General features: G+C 42.5%; 1 long non-coding RNA gene across 1 annotated transcript in view; it reads right to left on the bottom strand.

The window, feature by feature from the left end:
- Positions 1–5,128: 5,128 nt before the first annotated feature.
- Positions 5,129–9,454, bottom strand: part of LOC130267559 (uncharacterized) — a 73,774-nt gene continuing 69,448 nt past the window's right edge. Inside the window, exon 5 of the long non-coding RNA XR_008843218.1 lies at positions 5,129–5,696. This is a non-coding gene — a long non-coding RNA (uncharacterized LOC130267559). The remainder of the gene's footprint in view (positions 5,697–9,454) is intronic.

The following is a 9,454-nucleotide window of genomic DNA, read 5'->3' as shown; positions in this document are numbered from 1 at the left end:
ACCTAAGTGGGAGTGACAGGAAAGGGAGTAGAGCTAGTGTGCCTTGATCATGTCTATATATGTAGAGTATACGCCATGGATCAAAGTATGGGCTCCAAATGACCTCTCAAAATGATGGCCATTGTCCCATAGTCAAGTGTTGCACCACACATGACAGCAATATTTTTGGTAAAAATGTTATAAGTGGCACGAAAAGGGTTAAAATGAATAAAATGGAAGCTGATATTGCTGTGCTTTATTCATGGACTGTATGAACTTCTGCGGAACATTCCGGTGATGCATCAGGATGGCTTTGTCCGCACCCCCTGTGGGGCTGAGCGGTGTCGTATATTTTGGATTAACAGAAGTGGTAAACAGTCTGTGGTTGCTCCCCCCCCCCCCCCCTTATATCTCCTCTGCCCTCCGATGACAGTGTTAGGACGGGCGCCGTGCATGTGGTATACCACACGGAATCTGCATTCCAGATCAATTGGTAACACTATTAAAGAGGTTGATGGATTGAAGAGCTGCAGAAGAACAAGCCATTCCCAAGGGACTGACCACCCAACCACAAGGTCATTGTTCATCTCCCGCCGCCCCCGTCTCCTCCTTGTCAGCTACCTGCAAAGTTTCATTAGCAAAATCCAAGGATGGAACCAATTGGAGGATCAGACAAAGTTAATGGTCTCTTCTCCGACTAATCCTACGTTTATTCTGTGGTTCTGTAAATTCCTGTGTGGTGCAGCCGGCATACCATGAACAGAGATCACTCACTGTATTTCGGGGTTGGAGTTTTTTTTTTTTTATATCCTTCCTGACACAGGATTGTATACAAAATAAATCCAGCTCAGATGTTTGCTCCTTGATGCCACATGGTTTCTTATTAGGTAAATTGATCTATTTTTACCCCACGATTTACAATCCAGAAATATAAGCCAGCCAAAGAGCACGTAGTGGCAATGGGAGATAACTGGATTATCCAAAGGCGAGGCCTTAAAGGGGTACTACGTTGCTAGACATCTTATCCCCTATCCATAGGATAGGGGATAAGATGTCTGATCGTGAGAGTCCCGCGGCTGGGATCCCCCACAATCTCTGTGCAGACATCTGGCATTCTGAACATTATGTTCAGAACGTTGGGTTTGGGAGGTTGTGACTTCACACCACACCCCCTCCATTCATGTCTATGGGAGGGGGCGTGACGAATGTCACGCCCCCTCCCATAGGCATGAATGGAGGGGGCATGGCATGACGTCACAACCATGGCCTCCCAAACCCAACGTTCTGAACATAATGTTCAGAATGCTGGGTGTCTGTACGCAGGACCTCCACGAACAGACATCTTATTCCCTATCCTATACATAGGGGATAAGATGTCTAGCAACAGAGTACCCTTTTAAATTTTTCATCTAATGAAAACATTAAGTCGTTTTGCAAATAGTCCTCACTATACAGGGTGGGCCATTTATATGGATACACCTTAATAAAATGGGAATGGTTGGTGATATTAAAGGGGTTCTCCGGTGCTTTAGACATCTTATCCCCTATCCAAAGGATAGGGGATAAGATGCCTGATCATGGGAGTCCTGCCGCTGGGGACCCCCGGGATCATGCACGCGGCACCCCGTTTGTAATCAGTCCCCGGAGCGTGTTCGCTCTGGGTCTGATTACCGACGACCACAAGGCCAGCGGCGTGTGACGTCACGCCTCTGCCCCCGTGTGACGTCACGCTCCGCCCCTCAATTCAAGCCTATGGGAGGGGGCGTGACAGCTATCACGCACCCTACCGTAGGCTTGCATTGAGGGGCGGAGCGTGACGTCACACGCCGCCGGCCCGGTGGTCGCCCGTAATCAGACTGATTACAAACGGGGTGCCGCGTGCATGATCCCGGGGGTCCCCAGCGGTGGGCCTCCCGCGATCAGGCATCTTTTCCCCTATCCTTTGGATAGGGGAAAAGATGTGTAAGCACTGGAGAACCCCTTTAACTTTCTGTTTGTGGCACATTAGTATATGTGAGGGGGGAACTTTTCAAGATGGGTGGTGACCATGGCGGCCATTTTGAAGTCAGCATTTCTCCTGCGGTGTTGCTATCAGTGTGTGAAGAGTGGGAGAAGAGGGTTGCATTGACAATCCAACACAATGGGCAGCACATTGAACACATTTTATAAGTGGTCAGAAACCTGTAAATAACTCATGAAACAATAAAGTTACGTTAAAACCAACCACATCATTGTTTTTCTCGTGAAATTCCCAATAAGTTTGATGTTTCACACGACCCTCTTCCTATTGAAAAAACAAAAGTTGGATTCAAAATGGCCGACTTCAAAATGGCCGCCATGGTCACCACCCATCTTGAAAAGTTTCCCCCCTCACATATACTAATGTGCCACAAACAGGAAGTTAATATCACCAACCATTCCCATTTTATTAAGGTGCATCCATATAAATGTATAACCCTGTAGATCTACTAACGTTTTGTATTCACTGATCCTATGCATGGCTCCATGGTAACAGACTACAAACAAGCCCTGTGTAGTCTGTTACTGCAGTCATGTTGCCATTTATATATCCCTTACTTCTTTCTAACCTACCAGATCTTTGTTAGTAAAAAGTAGGGGACAATTGAATGGCAAAATGACTACATGGGCAGAATGGTGGCTCACTTGTTCACAATGTTGCCTTGCAGTACAGGGGTCTTGGGTTCAAATCCCACTAAGGACAATAGGGGGTTCCTGGGTTCAAATGTTTTCCCCATGTTTTCTGGATTTCACCTGGGCACTACACAGAATTTGAATTTAAGATTGTGAGCCCCAAGATTGTGATGACAAGTCATATACAGCACTTCAGTATGTGGCTGCAATATATATATATATATATATACATACAAATATGTTGTTGCAGAGTAGACTACATAGGACTTGTGTGTTGTCTGTTGACTTGGAAACACATTGGTCTGTATTTAAAGTAGGGATCGACCGATATAGTTTTTTAGGGCCGATACCGATAATCGGTGGAGGTTAGGGCCGATAGCCGATAACTTATACCAATATTCCGGTATAAATTATCGGCTATTTATCCCCCCGCGACACCACTGCAGATCATTGATTTAAAGCGGGCGCTTTAAATCAATGAACTGCAGCGGCTTTTGCGGTGCCATAGACCGCCGCCGCCACCCGCTTCTCTCCCCCTGCCTGTCCGGGGGTCCTGAGTCCTATCACCGCGACCGCCCCCTACTGCCCCACCACGCCGCATCGCACCCCGCACCGCCCCGGCCCCATTGCCTTCCCTATCCCCGGTTTTATAATTACCGGGGCCCGGGGTCCACTCTATATCTGGCTCCGGTGGCGTCCTCCTGAGCTGTCACTGTGCGCACTGACGGTCACTTCACTCGTCATTGTGCACAGCGTAACGCAGGACGCAGCAGGAGCCAGAAGTAGCGTGGACCCCGGGCCCTGGGAACAGGTAATTTTAATACCGGGGATGGGTTAGGCAATGGGGTCGGGGCGGGGGCAGTGGGGCGGGTCGGGGGGTGCGGTGTGGGGGGGGGCGGGGCATTATCGGCAAGGTAATTGCCGATACCGATAATGCCCAAAATCGTGATTATCGGACGATAATATCGGCCAAACCGATAATCGGTCGATCCCTAATTTAAAGGGGTACTCCGGTGGAAAACTTTTTTTTTTTTCAAATCAAGTGGTGCCAGAAAGTTAAACAGATTTGTAAATTACTTCTATTAAAAATCTTAATCTTTTCAGTACTTATTAGCTGCTGAATACTACAGAGGAAATTCTTTTCTTTTGGAACACAGAGCTCTCTGCTGACATCACGAGCACAGTGCTCTCTGCTGACATCACGAGCACAGTGCCCTCTGCTGACATCTCTGTCCATTTTAAGAACTGTCCAGAGTAGGAAAAAATCCCCATAGCAAACATATGCTGCTCTGGACAGTTCCTAAAATGGACAGAGATGTCAGCAGAGAGCACTGTGTTCCAAAAAGAAAAGAATATCCTCTGTAGTGTTCAGCAGCTAATAAGTTCTGGAAGGAATAAGATTTTTAATAGAAGTCATTTACAAATCTGTTTAACTTTCTCGCACCAGTTGATTTAAAAAAAAAAAAGTTTTCCACCAGAGTACCCCTTTAAATCATGCTGGCCCTACAAAAATAAATGTGGTGCCACCATGACTAAGAGGAGGTAACAGGTTTATCTTAGGGCAATTTCTTGTATTTTTTTGTTGTAATTTTCAAATCTATATCACTGCTGAGCTATGTGTCTCCATGGTAACAGACTACATACAAACCCTTTGTAGTCTGATCCTGCAGTCATCTTGCTAAACGCTTATCACCCTACCTCTTACTGAGATATCAAATATCAGTAAAGGTAAGTACAAATGGATGGCAAGGGTATCGCAAAATCATACTATAGAAGATTTGTTTGTAGTCTGTTACCATGGACACACATTGGTCTGTATAAAAGTATACACAAAACAGTAAGAGGTTTTTAAAGGCTAAATGCCGAGTAGCTCAGTTTGTTTGTTTGTGTTTTTTTATCTTGGTCAGTACAATAATAAATATAAGTAAAAATTTGGATCATTTTGTTAGATCAGTTGTATGCACAAGAGCCATATGACGATGCATAACCATTGGTACCCTACAGGGAGGGGGCGGGGTCATCAATGTAACACATGAACGGATTTGCCCTTTAAAGGCTAAATCCCAACGCAAAGCAGAAAATTATTTTCTATTTCATTCTCAATGTCTAATTACATTTCCATCAATCATTTCCAGAGCGAGCGAATGCAGACGTTCTAATAATTACAAAGTAAACAGACTTCTTCTATGGCGGAACGTGCTGCAGATGAAGGATTAATCATTATCTTTTGTATACGGCATTAATCCCTCCGAAATTATCTGTCCTTGTGCCTTGGTTAATCATTACCAGCAGAACACTAGGCAATTGTCAGGTAGTCATTCTGTCGGGTGGATAGGTACTTGGGGGGGGGGGGGGGGGTGGAATACTGGACCCACTTCTGTATTAAAGGGTTATTCCAACTAAGAAGATTTATTACTAATCCACAGGTATGATCATTAGGACCTCCGAGATCCCTAGAATATAAATTATGAATGGAAAGGAATACAGTGTATGCTTTGCTTCTCAGTGTTCATTTCAGGCATATGCGTAGAGGTGCAGAGGCTCCTGTCAAAGACAGGAGTCCCTGCTCCTGTTGGTATATGCCTGAAAAGAATGTTAAATAATTTGTATTTTGTTTTTTAGAATCGATTTGCTCATCTGCATCAATAATTCGTCAAGTATAGCGCAGTAGATAGTAGACAGGGAGGAGGGAGATGCTGCTGCAGTTTCTACTGTGTGTGAGACAGCATGCTGTGAGAGGGAAGAGGGAGCAGAAGTAAGGAGACATCTCATCGTACAGAGCAATATGGAACGTGTGGACAGAATAATGTAGGCAGAAAAGGCAGGGAGGACGGGGGGATATAAATGCACAAAATTTGGTCTCTGCTACATCTAACCTACATCTGCAGCTGTCATCATGGGATCATGTTTTTTTTTAAATCTCTTTTGTAACAATAGGGACACGTGAACATTACTATGTATAGTTAAACAGAAACTAGTATAAAAGGAAGGAAGGAAACCACATGTACCTTCTTATATGTCATGTAAGGTCAGCGCTGAGATATCTGGAAATCCCCCCCAGTCATCTGCAAGATAAGAGTGAAATATTATAGGATAACTTTATCGTTCCTTATCTAAATAACAATGCGGACGCTTCTAAGTATGTATTTAGTTCCATTATACCCAATGTACGGTAAGACATGGAGAATACAATCGCTTTAAGCTTAGTTTATATATATTCTTAAATTTCATATCATATTTTGAGGCATTTCCTTAAAATATCCTCAGTCGTCCTTATTAAAATTCTGCTCCATCTGTTTGAGGTAGAACAGCATGACAACAACCGGTATAGGTACAGGATTATAGCACCTACGAAAGATTTGTCACCTAGGACCCCCAATAGAAAATCTTTCTAGATTAACCCATTCAAAAAGCCCCAAATTATATATTTTTTTATTTTTATCTTGGCTCCCTTTATTTTACCATATAATGTTTTACAAAAGCAGGAGAAAATTATTTTTTAGGACAAAATTGAAAAGAAGAAAAAAAATGGATTTGGTCAATTCTGTGGGGCAGAAGGATTCCAATTGTGCCAAATTTGGATACATTTTGTTCTTTTTATTATAGAAAAAAATGTACTATAACAAAAATAATAAGAAAAAAAAATGAATAACAATAATAATAAAGCTAAAACCTATTTAAAAAATAAAATCTGTTTAAAAATCTTAATCCTTCCAGTACTTATCAGCTGCTGTATGCTCCACAGGAAGTTCTTTTCTTTTTAAATGTCCTTTCTGTCTGACCACAGTGCTCTCTGCTGACACCTCTGTCCATTTTAGGAACTGTCCATCGTAGTAGCAAATCCCCATAGCAAACCTCTCCTGCTCTGGACAGTTCCTAAAATGGACAGAGGTGTCAGCAGAGAGCACTGTGGTCAGACAGAAAGGAAATCCTAAAAGAAAAGAACTTCCTGTGGAGCATACAGCAGCTAATAAGTATAAGTGAATAGATTTTTATTAGGCAGGATTTTTTTTTAAATTTCTTATTTATTTTTCCTTTTTTTTAGTTCAATGTAATGCATATGCTATTAGACCAGTACCGTATGCAGGCTCTACCATTAGAGTTACAACAGGCACGAGGCCTAGTTCAGGCCTCAGGCTGCCCTGACAACCGATTGGAGGTGCCAACCGAACTAATGACATCAGGTATGCGTGTCAAAAACTGTTTTAATGCCATGTTCACTAGTGATTGCAGCATTTAAACAGTTAAATGACTGATATGGTAGTAATCTTTAATGCCGGTCATTACTGGGCAGTGTCGGCCGCACTCTGCATCCACTTGTTAGCAGGGTATCTTGACAATAAGCTAATCACAAGTGACTGTGACCTCCAACAATCACCGTAATCTTAGTAGTAAGTGTTGTTTTTCCACAGCACCACCACAGGAGTAATGAAGCATTACACTTTGCCTATTTTAATAGTAAACATTGTACAGTTTGTCTGTATAATGCAGAACAGGACAAGTCCTCCAGAGAGAAAGAGAGTATGTAGCTTATCTGCAGTCATTTAACCTGGGCTCCAGTATACTTGTCCTCCAAGTAAATGGGGGGGGGGGGGGGGCAGTACACATTGTTGCCCACAATAGTACATTGTACCGCTATCTACGGACATCACGAAGAGAGTGAATGGAATGCAGTTGCTCCACTTACTTGGGGGTCAAGGGGCCTCCCTTTTACTGTAGCTTGGGTTATATCACTACAGATGGTAGATAACTTGGCACAGTGTAATGCTTTATTTCTCCTGTGGTGGTGCTGTTGGGAAACTTAACACCTACTGCCAGATTCCCTTAGAGATTATAATGAACATAATGATTATGCCCACCTGTTATGCCCAGCTAGTTATTACGTCTCCTGGGGTTATAACAAAATAGGTTTTATACACTGGACAACCCCTCTATAACCAACGACCAATCAAAATCTTGATCTTTTTTAGGCCATATTGAAAATGACAGACACAACCGGATTGGATTATAATCTTAACTTTTCTAATAAACCATTATCCAAGGTCTTACACTGGCCTGCTGTTCCTCCTGTACCATTCATACACATGCACTATCGTCTTGGCTGAGCATGCATGTCATTGACAAAAATGTATTGCTAGTTTGTATTTCCATTTCCTTTTTTATGTCAAAAATGCATTTATAAGTAACTCAGACCCAAAACTGAGACTTTATAAATACATTTTTGTATAAAAGAAGATTTTTTTTGTTCGGCAACATGTAGCGCTGACCTTAATATAACCAGTCTGTAGGACGAGAACCGGTACACCAGCCATTTGAGTTCATTCGGTTGTTCAGCGCTCCCCGTGTCTTAGGTTAATCACATCGTAACTAGGACTGGGATTTATATATGAAAATTAACCTTCTCTGTGCCACATCTCTCCCACACATTCGAGGTAGAGGAAAGTTTCATCGGGCTGAGCAAGTCTAGTACTGGTGCTTCCAGAAAAGTGACCGAACGTCATGTTCCTTGTGATGGTTCAGATATCTTATTAGGGTATTCTGAATTAACAATGGGGAGGTCCCTACAATGACACTTGAAGATCTAGAACAGTGTTCCCCCACTCTTCAATGTGAAAGCTACAATTTCTAGTGTGCTTTAATAACGGCATCAGAACTGGCAAGCCACAGGTTTTAGAACGGAGATCTGGAACAATAGGACGTTGATACTTGTGGTTCTGAAACAATAGGGAGCTTGTATTTCTGAATCTAGAACAACGAAGCACTTGAGGACTTAGAACAATATGGCATTTGTGGTCTGGGAACAATGGAGAACTGTCATTTGAGGATGTGGAACAGTGGAGCACTGATCCTTGAGGACTTAACACACACTGACCATACACAGATATATTTCGGTCAAATGCAGGACCTCCCAAATGGCTAATTTCTATGGTGGCATCCATACTTTCCCCAATGGCAGATGTCAGGGGAGGGAAGGATCAGACAGTTAAAAATCAACATGCTTGATCAATTTCTTCTGGGGTGTCTGGTAGCAGTTTACTCCTTTCTCCCCAGTCAGAATACATGTATTGTCAGTTAAGGTGAGTGTACATGTATGGAAATGTTGGGTGAGAGAGGTTTTGGTCAAACAAGTGTTTAGCTGACAAGTATATATTTTGCCAGTCATAGAACAATCGGGCACTGACCGTTGTGGCTTTATACTCACAGGGCACAGACATTCGTGGTTCTATAACTATGGGCACTTTATTGTGGGTCTACAACAATGAGGCACAAACGTTTGTGGTTTTTAAACAACAGCGTACTAATATTTGTGCTTCCAAGACCAGGAGAAACTGAACTGACAATTATAATTTCAGAACAATGGGGTGCTGTTTTTGTACTGACCATTGTGGTTTTATAACAATACAGAATTGACATTTGTGGTTCCAAAACTATTGGGCATTGACATTGAGGTTCAGGAGCAACGGGCCACCAATATTTGTGAATCTACAACAATCAGGCAAAGGTGTTTATTGTTTTAGGACAATTTAATACTGAAGTGTGTGGTTCTAGAACAATGGGACACTAATATTTGTTCTAGAACAATGGGGAACTGACATTTAAAGTCACAGAACAATGGGTAACAGATGTTTGTCCTAGAACAATAATCTTATTATATTTGTGGTTCTAGAAGAATGGGGTATTGACCTTTTTGTTTTTATACAATTTTTTATAACAATAGGGCATTGATGTTTGTGGTTCCAGAACAATTGGGCACTGACATTGAGGTTCAAGAACAACAGGTCACTGATGTTTTTGGATCTACAACAATCGGGCACAGACGTAT

Source organism: Hyla sarda, chromosome 4 (assembly GCF_029499605.1).
Source record: "Hyla sarda isolate aHylSar1 chromosome 4, aHylSar1.hap1, whole genome shotgun sequence".
In the NCBI taxonomy this organism is placed as follows: domain Eukaryota; kingdom Metazoa; phylum Chordata; class Amphibia; order Anura; family Hylidae; genus Hyla; species Hyla sarda.
This window is presented reverse-complemented; position numbering and strand designations above follow the sequence as displayed.